Below are 12744 nucleotides of genomic sequence, written 5' to 3'. Positions count from 1 at the left end.
ACGAGTTGAGATACAGGTATATTTGGCCTCGTCACCTTCACCACCGCTGCTATTGGTGGAGGATGCCACTATGGTCTCTAGGATTTGAAGAATATGGGGACACAGAGAGGTAGGGTGAGGGATCGAGAGAAATGAAAGAAGGGTAGGGAAAGTCGGAAGGATATTAATGAAAATCTTTATTTTTTTTAATTTTTTAAATCCATTAATACAATAATATTATGTTAGCATTATTCTTTATTTTACTTTTTTTCTTCTACTGCCAGCTAGGATACCTGTGCATCCATGTCAGCATTTTCAAACAAAATTTCTTTCTCTAACGGTCAACATAACTGGGATAAATGGTAGTGTTTTGTTTTTTTGCTCCGCTTTTAATTTGAACATTGATGAATAAATTTGCACTTGAAAAAAAGTATATGGTGTTTGACACATTTTTAAAAAAAAATTTATGGATATTTTTGCACTTTAACCTTTTTTAAATATAGCAAACTTATGTTTTCTAATATGAGTATTTTAAGAAAAGACTTCATCATTCACATCAACAATTCACCCTATTTATATCTACAAATTCGAAATTCGTTTTGTTTTCTTCACATCTGGATTTATGGTAAATCAATTTTTCCAATTAAGCAATGTCTGATTTGAATCATTATCATCTTTTATTGCTTGGATAAAAAAATTAATTGAAATACTCTATACTCGGCAAAAAACAAAAAAAGAATTATCTATGTTTGAGAAAGAAGATTGTAACTTATTCACAACCCCCGCCCAACCACAAGAAGAAGATTGTAACTTTAAAAACTTTTCCAATGGTTCAAATGCTTTAAACTTTTAATCGAACACTCCAGCGAGACACGCCATATTTTAAGTTGACTCAAGATTTGTATTCTCAACTGTCTGTGCAAGGGAGAGTACAGCTTTGAGGAGTCTGAAATTATTGTACAGGGAAATAAGAACTTCGGCCTTTTGATAGTGTGATATATACATATACATGCATACATATCCTTAATATAAGAGCTAGATAACTAATTTATAGATCTTAATGAAATTAATTTAGTTAGTTATTTATCACAAATGTGTGTTGATCTCTCTAGACTATCCTTTTTAATCATGCACATTGAATGATTATAATAATCCTTGATGAGAACCTCTTATAATTAATAAAGATATTTTGGAAAAAAATGAGACAAAATGAATTAAGGTCTTATATTTAAAATTATATCTAATCTCCAACCAACTCTTATGTTAAAGACGGGAAGTAGGATATATGTAAATATATTAATAGTCCTGGAGAAAAAAATTAAGTGCTATGCATTTATTCATTTTGTAGCTTCTATATCTGGTGAGAGAAAGAATCGGAGTAAAGTGAAATGAGGAATTACTTTATATATTGTCATTATTTGGAGAGGATGGAGCTTGGACTCCAATCCTTAAAAGGGAGAAGACAGAAACAGGTATTAATAACACAGAAGAAGCTCTCAAACCCTCCCCCACAATTGGCAAGGACAAAAAAAAAAAAAAAAAAACCTTCCCACAAACCGAAAGGGGGGGACAAAGAAAGAAGGCCGCGGAAGTATAGTAGAAATTACGATATGATAGAAAACGAAATAGATGAATAATTAATTAGATGGTGGAATCCAAGGCTAAGATGGTGCTGAGATTCATGGGGTTCATATACTCGCTTGTGCCTGACATGATCTGCTGAACAATCAACTTATTGGCCCTTTCCGAAGGATGAAACGGATCCCAAAATGCGTACACATCACAGTTTGGGCACAAGCTAGATGCTATGGTGCAAAGTCCTATCCCATTGTACGGTCCTTGACCACAGCATGCCACCTTTGATGTCTCAAATCCTGCTTCCACACAACAAGAATTAATCCTCAATTGCTTCATCTCAATTTATTAACGTACCCGATAGAATAAGAAGGAAATAAAATTTTCAAAAATAGTAATACTACCTCCGGTCCTTAATATAAGAACTCATTTGGTTTTTATTTTGATTCTAAATATAAGACCTCATCCACTTTGTCTCTCATATTTATTCATTTTTTTTTCAAGATAGTACTTGTAATAATGATAATTCTAACCAATATACTTGATTAGCAAATATATTTTAGGAAAAACAATATCTATTTATTACAAATAACTAATTTAACTAATTTTTTTAATTTATTCAAATTAATTAATTAGTTCTTATATTAAGGAGTGAGGAGGTAATACTTCTTTTGGAAATACGTACCAAATGCTTGAGGATTATTGATGAAGTCAAGGTGCACCTGTCAAGTGTTGACTCCGATGAATACTTGGGAGCCGAGTTCGCGATTGAGTTGACCCAACATCTGAACGAGCTATGGACTGAATAAGGATGCGGCTCACTGCAACTCAGTGGCACATTCCCCATTTCTGCTATGCTGCGCCAACTCTGCCGGCACACACCCTAGTAGTCTAGTTCCTGTCACCAACACTCTTCAGGCTCCAATCTCGTACAGTCTCTGAAATCACATCCATTTCAGGCATTTTTATTAAAAAAGAAAAGTCAAGGCATGCATGCCTGAGATTCAGAAGCTAACCCGTAGGATCGTCTTGTACTCGGAAATCAAATATTTGACGTAATCGGGCAAACGGACCTGGCGAGATCTAGCTGAGAAAGGCACCAAGTAGTAGTTATTCACAAAGTCATTGCCTCCGAGAGTGATCAGCACAAGTGCTGTCACACCTTCTTTATTATCACATTATACATTAATTGGAACCAATAGGAACTATTATTCAAGTCTTAAATATGAGAAAATTTTAATTTCACAATTCCCATTTTCGGATTTCTGTACACTTTCACAGCAATTTAGGCAAACTTTGAAAATTCATAACTAATTGTAGAAAAATCAAAATGGTATGGCTCTAAGTTCTATAGAAAGCTCTTGACATGCTCTTTAGAGGAAAAATACTTATTAGTATCCAGATCTCATATATCATTTCCAGGTTTCATTCAAAGTGACACTATTCATTTGGTTATTTTGCAATTTTTCAGGATTTATGCCCAACTTTGGAAGGGCATAACTTTTTGTACATGTGAAATAGTACTATGTACATTGTTATGTGTATGTATAAAATTATATCAAATTGTTGTATCAGTGATAAGGGTGCCTTATATGTGAATCTCTTTTCTTTCTCCTTGCGCTCTCAGTGACACCACCTGGGATTCTTATTACTGTTTATACATTGAGGGGAGTGAGATTTCATAGAAATCTCAATAGCAATAAATCATAATTATCATGTCAATCAAGCTTCACAAAATGTGACATGTTACAATGCATAATAATCAATTTCAAGACCATAAATAGCACATTATTCCATCAAGGAAATTAGTACATATTCACATTTGTATCAATGAGCATTTGGCCGAAGCAGATCAAATATCAAAAAGCATTACATACCATAGTATAAATCAATCAATGCATAAAAACATAAAGCAAGCAACATATGCACATTAAGTAAACAAGAAAAACAATCAAATTAGATTCAAAGCTATCTCTTTTATACTTGAACCAATTCAGCCTCTTCAATTCCTTTGAGTTCCTTCTTGTTCTCTGACACAATGCCTATCAATTCACGCATAAACACATTCCAATTCATCACTGATTCAAGCATAAACACTAATGCTTGACATTAAAGTCAATTAAACCCCCTTTTCCTTGATTTTTAACAAAATGATTCCTCTTTTACAATAACTTCTTGACTCATTCCTACATAATTTTTCATGAGGAATTCAAATATGGAATCAGATTTTTGAAAATCAAACTCCTTCCCCATGAATTCATCTTAGCCACATAGGTGTATATAGACTTCCAAAAATTTCATTTTTGATTCCAATGATTTTACACACTTCCCTTTAGTATATCCCTACACAAAAACACATTTTAAACCCATTGAAATCATCAAATCAATGCAAAACAAACTTCTCCACCAAGAACACCCCTTGGCCAACATGAACATATAGAACCCTAGGTGTATTTTCTTCTAAAAATCAATCCATACGCCACTTAATCTTGCTTATTCCACTTGGTATTTACAGTTTCTATCCTTCCCTAAACCTTCCATAAACAGACCGAAATTTGGCATCATCACACTTGAATTTTTCAACTCAAAACTCAACCAAAACTACCTTAGGGATAGGAAGGCTCAAGCATACCTTGATGTTTTCTTGATGTAAGTTGGATGATTCCTTGTCCAAAAGCACTTATCAAATTCAGTTTCCAACTCAAAAACAAAATGGGCAGCACCTCCCCTTATATTTTCCAATTTTCTAACATTTTTCCTTGTATTTCAGGGGGTATTTATAAGCAAACAATTCTGCCACTTCTTCCCCCATTTTGCACGGCCAAAGACCACCTAGGGGGGTTATTTGGCAGCCATACAATGCAAGAAATGTTCAGATTCATCCATGTGTCCCAATTCTAGATTTTTCCAACAATTATCCCTTAATTTTGCATTTTATTTAATTAAAAATAGAGCTGCCCAGAAGCTGCAGGAAATTGGGCTTGAATTGAGCCTAATATGGGCCCCACAAATGGTTTAGGCTGGCCCAAAAAGATGGCCTACAATCCAAATCAAAATCCCAAACCATTCTGAAACTTTATTAGTTATTATTCACTAGTAACATTACATGATTTTTCTAGAGCTTCAAAAATTTATTTCTATTCATGATAATTTATGTTTTAATATGAGAACATGATCTGAAAATTTTCAGAATTTTTTGCTACCTCTTGGCATTTATTTTGAATTTTTCTCGATTAGGCCTCTATTGGTGTCATTGTGGGAAAATAAATTCCTTAAAATTAATTCCTATACTTTCAAGGCTTGAAAAAATTTTTTATAAATTCTCATAAATATTTAGATACTTAATCCACATTTTTTCAGGAATTATTGAGGTTTCTAGCTATTTAAAATAATTATTCTCCTTTAATTTTTCACTGTTTTCTCGAAGAACCTCCGTATTCGGGAAATTCTATAATAATTCATTTTCACACCAATTTCACTTCTAGAGCCTTCATTGAGGTTCCAAAATCTCTAATCCACCAATTTCCCATTTTTAGAAAATTTTTCAGAATTTTTCTCAAATTTTCCCATTTTGCTCTTCCTAGACCGATAAATTTGAAAATACCTGTCTGGACTCTTTTTGAGTTTCACATCATGCTTAGTTTTCTTAGCCAACCTTTTTTTTCTATTAGACCTCAACCAAATTTTTTATTTTTCCTATTAATGCTAAATTTGACGAGATGTGACAAGTGCTCTATTCACTAATCGCTTCGTCCTGGCGGCTCCAATCAGAGCAGTCACCCTTCGCTGGTATTCTTCGAAGTACTCCAACTGTCGGTATATTCTGATGATGTTTACCTGTAGAATTTACTTGCTTTCGTTCAGAACTCATGCCATTATTGGTCAAGTCATTAATTCAAATATTAATAGTCCAATATACGTACAAATTGGATCCCGGTGTCATTGAGAATTCCAATGCCAGCAGAAGCAAAGTTGGCACCAACAAGCAATCTTCGTCCGGTGAGCTCAGGGCTTAAATATGTAGCGTGGATTCTGACCCAAGTTCTTTACCTGTCGATGCAATATATTTAGTTAATGACAAGCAACAACAAAGCTAAAAGCAGATGGTGAAAGCAATTAAATTAATTACTGATAAAGTCAGGAATATTGTAGCCATTAGAAAAGCGGCCAGTGGGTCTGCGAGTTGGGTAGTCAATGCCATAAGGAGAAGCGTCGGCACGAGCTTTGGTTGCCACGTAATTGTTATTGCCATTGTCGACCAGCGAATCGCCAAACACAAAGAAAGCCCTCGCACCCTCCGCCGTGCTCGCCGCAGCCAACGCCACGCCAAGCTCAAGATGATCAAACCCAGAGAGTTAGCCATTTCGGATTGCTAATTAATTTCAGGAAAGAAGCTGACGGGGATATATAGATGGCTACTAGATATGCAGACCTAGCTCTGCAAATAAAAACTCAACTTCTTCGATGCTTCACTTCAGCTATGGCATTAGGTGTTATATAGGTGTATGTTGGAACTACTCATGCTGTACCATTCTTTTAATCAGTCCCCACACTTATGTATAACGAGCCCCAAATACAGCTGACACAGGGAAAAGATGGACTCATTATATAACTCTGTCCCTTAGGAGGATTTATTTAATGTCTATATTATTATAACCTGATTATTGCACATGAAGATCCAGGATGGACGTTGTATTTTAGTTTTTTTTTCATAAAATGAAAAAGAAAGAGCTTAAAAATGAAGAAGACAACTACCAGAGTTGATAAAATATATGAACATACTTTTTAGCAATCCCCATTCATATGCATGGTTTTTTTTTAAAAAAAATAAAGAACATATTTCTTATATCTTGAAAAAAAATATTTCTTTTATTTTATTATATATACATGTATACCAAAAGGTTGATGAAGAAGAATAAACTTTCGCCGTTATATGTGGGTCGTGTAAGATTTCGAGACATCACAACAAACTACGACACTGCTTTTATCTTGCAATTAAGAGCATTTACATACGAGATATACAAACTTTCATAAAAGCACGTGTCATGTATAACTCAGTTTTATTGTTAAGGAAACATCGCATGCATTCTAAAACGAAATCAATTTTGACTAAATTTACAGTTTTTGATGTTTTAATTTATCTTTATTTGGTATGTAATTAACTGTTTGCTTTTTTTTCCCTAATTTTTTGCCAATTTCCTATTTTGCATGATAATTTGATTAATTTGATTGCATTCACAATAAATATGTATATACGCATGTATGTATCAAAAATGTTGAGTATAAACTGTAATATGTGATACTAGCATAAATAATACTATTATACACGTCATTGACAACTGCTTCTAAATAAACGTAGTAATCTTTCGCCAATCACATGCAGCACTGTTGCGTAATTAATTTTGTTAAATATGTATGCGCGCGGCGCCAATTAAGTTACATTTTCCACATTTCATTTTTTTTTAAAAAAAGTTTATGTATTTTCATGATGAGTACAAACTGTTGTTTTTTTTCCCTGTTACTACTGTTTTGCCGAGGAGTACAAAAAACTAAGTGTGAGGGACTTGACAAATCCTTATTTTATATGTATTTACATGATTTATTTTGTGAGTTTTGGGACACTTTTATGGCTTAAATAATGATTATTTGGTTTAATTGAGTGCCAATGGCATTTTAGGAATTATTTGCTTAATTGATATTAATTGATAATAATTATGTGATTTTTAATTCCTAAATATTTTTTTCCTTGGGATTATATGATATGTACCTTTTGCATAGTTTTAAGTAGTGCTTCATGGGCCATTGATGGTTTCTTGATTGCAAACACAGATTTAGATTATAACAAAATCGCTTCAATGGGAAACAAGATAAAAGAGATCCTCATATTACTTTCTTTGGTGTAGATATCCTTCAATAGCTAGAAAATGATCTCATGGGAAAGATGATACTAAATAGGTTGGATGATAGTCTCATAAAAGATTTGATGGTCAGCATGTGCAATGGTGAAAGCGAAGCATCTTCTTCATCCTTTCTTATTAGAAATTTAATTTAGAATGTCATAGTCTCAACATCATACACATTGAAAAGAATATGTGTGATAATGTTCTATATACCTTGCTTAACGAAGTCGAAAAATCCAAAGACCATCTATCAACTAGAAAAGATTTATGAGCCCTTGGAATTCGTCAAGACGCTTGGCCAGATGATAATGACAGGTTTTAACTGGCTAAATTCACATTGATGAAGCAAAACAAGGATATCTTCCTTTCTACACTAAAGAAAATAAAGGTTCTAGATGGATATTCCAGCAATATCTCCAGATGTATCGATCTGTAGGCTTAAAAGGTTACCGAGCTGAAGAGTCATGACTCACATGTCTTGATGCAACCTTCCTCCTGATGACTCCATGGTGTTGGTGGAGTTTTGTTCATTTTTAAAAAAGTTGTGTGCAAAGGTCTTGATAATTGAGAAGCTCAATCAGCTATAAAATAAAATCTTTCTCATACTTTGTCACCTAGAGATGATATTCCCTCTATTATTCTTTATTGGCATGGTTTATCTGACTGTCCACCTTGCTTATGATGTGAAGCTTGCTGGTGTGGTCTAATAACAATAGATGTATCCTATCAAGAGGTATTAGAAATTTGTTTCTCCACATATCTCAAAGTCTTTAATTTTAATTACACATAAAGATGATAAAGGCATTTATTTCACAATTTTTTTTTCTTTCTAGTCAGCTAAGCCAAAAACCCTACCTTTTTTATGTGTACATCTTTGCTTAACCCTTTTTGAGCCTTCACTTGTTTTTTTCCTTCCTCAACCTGAAAAAAAAAATTCCTACCCTTTTTTAATATCTAAGGAATTGAAGTGTATTATATCACATCTACTTGGGATGGAAGAACACATTTAGAATTATGATTTGGGTCAAATTGAAGAAGGACAAAAAAAAAAAAGAGTAGGTAATAAGATTCCGCACCTCTAGTTTAAGCTATGCTTAGTAACTAGGGATCTTAATCACCAATATCAATCTTCACATCTAACGGCCAGTAAAAACTATGAGCATGCTAGTAGCATCTTGGTGCCAATAAAGTTATCCACGCTTGAGTAACCGAGCCTTTGTATCACCATTATGAAAGTTCACATCAAAAGAACATATATATAATGACCTAAGAAAGTTTTAAAAAAAAGTTTGAAAGAAAAGTAGAGAAATGAAAAAAAAAAAAACACAAGAAGAATAATGACCCAGTTCAAGTTTAATTTAGTTTTTTACATTCCGTTATATTTTTTTATTGATTCTCTTTATTTCCTAAGATGTTCAACTTTGTTTTCCAAACAATGCACCCTTTCTTCCTTAACCTTAGCCCCACTATACATTGATAAAAGTCATTTTGATTTATGCTTGCAATTGCTTTATTATTGGTGAAGAATTTAGATTCCTGTTAAACTTATGGAAAAAGGATTGGATAGGGTGATTTTAAGTGCAAACACAAGCCAATACACTTTTGAGTGATGAGTGACATACACATTATTCTTGGTTAGAGATTTCTAGCTTAGATTTCCTTTTGTCAAGTAAATTACCATAATGTTTGTTTTCTTGATTCATGAGAAGATTACTTGGATAAGAAAGATGTTCAATACATTGGCTCACTTTTTGCTTGTGATCAGAACATTCACTTTTGTTGGTTTGTTTTGCTCTTTTACTATCTTTTGGTCTTCGTTTGCTTTATCCAAGAATAGAAAGGTTAAGTATGAGAGAATTGATAAAAGTTAATTTTTTATATATTTTATCCCACATCAATCTTAGATTTGAATGATATCTTAAGCGTAAATAGATGTTTTATGTATTATTGGATTAATTGATTGATTTTAGGATTTTTCATAAAAATTGAGATTTTGGATTGAAAATATGAATATTTTTTATTTCCTATTTTTAGCTTGAAATTAATATTTCCTATTTCTTTAGAAACAATTCTCATATTTTTAGAAAGATTGATTTTTGAAAAGTTTTGAAATTTCTTATCTTATTTTTGTGCATATCTAATATTTAATTTTGATATAGATTATATCATATTTGGATATAATCTATATTAATAGATGCATTTAAATTCTTATAGGTCAAGGAAGAGCATGTAGGAAATCCAATGGTACAAGATTATTTCTTAGAAATTAAGCACAATCTAATAGCTAATATCAAGTGGGTCAATTAATTACTAACGGGTTTGATTTTCAGATCCAAAAAAATCTCCTCTTCTCCTGTTAAATTGACCTAGCTGTAACCTCATCAAACTCACTCACCAATATATCATGTTCTTGGATTTCCTTTCAAACAGCAACCACTCTCCCCATATTCCATCATCATCCATTCAATTAATTCCACATATACTTCACCTATATTACTACAATCATCCACCTAACACCACCTTCTTCATTCATTGCGCCACATGTCCGTGAACTGCACTAAGAAGCTTGGACAAGGAGATATGTTCATGGCAGCTTAAGGTTGCTAAGGAGACAACTTAGGAGGAGCATGGACAAGGCTTGATCTTTAGGCTAGCACTTGAAAACTACAAGGGAATATTGTTCCATTTATCTTTTTAGTTCAAGAACTTGATATTATTTAGTTTTAAATGATTTTGGGTTGTATTTTTATGAGACCATTTAGTTTTAAATTGTTATTTTTATTCTTAGATTGGATTGATATTTGGATTATATTCGTGCTGAAATATTTGATGTAATTTATGTTTATGAACCTTTGCATTGTTAATTAAATTTATAATTGAGTTTTCATTATAGATTTAATTATCAATGTGAGTTGAATTGCAAATTTAGGTTCTTTTGCCTTCTAATAGTTTAATTGAGTTGATAAATTATATAATTTTTTAATTGGATAATTCTAAGCATAATTTTCAAAATTAATTTGAATTTTCTGTCATTGGTTTTGATAAGTTTAATTAACTAACCTTATACTGTTATGAGTTCTCTAATGATTTAAGGGTTTTTGAATTTGAGGGTTTTCTTTGTTTCAAGTAAGTAATTAAACTTATTAATTCCACTATTTTGCCACTTCTCCTTGGTCTAATTAATTAATTTAGGCTATGAAAGTTAACTCCTTGCAAATCCTAAGTTGCTCTCCTTCTACGTATCTGTAGAGAAACCTTTCACTTGTACTTGTTAATTTTTTTTGCTCTCTAAGTTAATTTTCTTTACTTATCATTTTAATTTTCCTTCTAAAAAAATCCCCCCCCCCAAATTGCATTTGCATTCATTTAGTCTAATTTAATTTTCATATAGATTTTAGGGCATTTGCGTATTGCACTTAGATTTAGCATTTTGCGCTTTAGTTTAGGTCCATTTTATTATATTTTTCATCACTTAAATTTTTACCTAAAGAAATCCATAACTTGCTTCTTAGAAGTAATGACCTAGGTTGATTCTGAACTACAAATTAATTAAGACTTAGTTTAATTGAGTGCTTTAACAACAAAGACATCATCAATCATCATCATTTAACTTTACATAATGTCATTGGCACTATCGATATATACATTGATTCAGGCCAAAAAAAAAATACACACACACACACATATTGACATAGAAATTAAATAATGTAATATAATACATTTTCTCAATTATTTTTTTCTTTTATTTGTTTCTACTTCATGCATCCTTTTGCTTGCTCATTAACACATATTAGGGTTGGTTAAGGTAGGGTGAGATCTAAAAGAATCTCAGTAGTAAATATTACCCACATATATGCAAGACAAATGCTGAGTGGATGATATGCTTGGTCACACACTATCAAGCTTATAAAATGACATGCTCTAATGCTCAATATTTTATTCATATATGGCCATGGAACATACAAGAAATAGGATAGCATTCAATCTTTCACATTCTAAATCATCATCAAGCAACACCAACACTCAAGCATACATATCAAGCACACAATAAGGGCAAGTTCACTGCTTTATGTCATTAAGCTTTCTCTTTTGCTCCCTCTTACTCCCTTTGCCTCTAACCATTTAGATTGCTTGCTCAACCTTTTCCATTCATCTTCCTTGATGTCTCATGGCCTTAAATATATTAGCACACAATATAATGCCATTCACTCGTTAGAGCCATGATCACAATCCACATCAACACTTTGCTCTCTTCAAGCCATATTGACTTCTAGCCTTCGAGCTTGATTTCCAATCTTTTTAAAATTAATTTCACATGCTATTTCTACATAATTTTGCATCTAGAATCTATTTCCAATATCATATTAAACAAAATCCAACTCCTTCCCCATGAACAAGTCTTGGTCAAGACATGGGGCAAAAATTCTACTGTCAATTCTAATACTTCCAAACTTATTTTTTTCACCTTTATCCCATATAATTTTTCATTCTAAACACATTAGAAGCATCAAAATCATCAAAATCTAGCCCTATATAGAACCCTAGGTCAGGCCGAAATTCACACAAGGTTAAAGGAAGTTGGATTCATTCAATTTTTATCATAAAACCACTTGATTACAACTCATTTCTTCCTCTAAATCATCAATCTAACATCAAACAATATTTTACATGGTTTAAAACTTCCAAAATCTATCAAAACCATGGCTAAGCTCAACAAGACAAATGGCAAGATAAACTACATCAAAAATCATAATCATACCCTCTCTTAGAGCTTGATCTAACTTGGTTTCTTTTGATCTTCTTTTTCCTCCTTCAAAATTTTGTGCACCTCCTCTCCCTCTTTGTGTTGGCCGAAACTCTCATCAAATGGGGGAGGAGGGGTATTCATAGAGTAGTTTAAATTTACCTTATAGTAATTCCTTAAGTTACCATTTACTTGTTACCATGTACACTTGTCTTCATCTTAAATTAATCCCTTCATGATCTTACCATTAGGTATCCTCTTCATTCAATGCCCATGCCACCTTAAGGGACACATCATATGCCACATATTCCATATGTGAAGAAAGCATAATATTTTATTACACGATTTCATTCTTCCAAGCTTAATCCTTAACAAAATGTATTATTCTATCCATGTCCCTTTATCAAATTTGCAATAAAATAAGGAAAAAAATAAATTAAAATTTATGCATAGTTATACTCTTGACTATTCCTCCACCTATTTAATAATTTTACGTTATATCGGGTACTTTTTTGAGTCCTAACTTACCTGATAACCCTGGGACAT

General features: G+C 32.5%; 1 pseudogene; it reads right to left on the bottom strand.

The window, feature by feature from the left end:
* Nucleotides 1-1620: 1620 nt before the first annotated feature.
* LOC114711783 (GDSL esterase/lipase LTL1-like) lies at nt 1621-12744 on the bottom strand (annotated as a pseudogene).

The sequence above is a fragment of the Neltuma alba genome, unplaced genomic scaffold (genome assembly GCF_004799145.2).
Source record: "Neltuma alba isolate B1F8T4 unplaced genomic scaffold, ASM479914v2 tig00011318_pilon, whole genome shotgun sequence".
Lineage (NCBI taxonomy): Eukaryota > Viridiplantae > Streptophyta > Magnoliopsida > Fabales > Fabaceae > Neltuma > Neltuma alba.
This window is presented reverse-complemented; position numbering and strand designations above follow the sequence as displayed.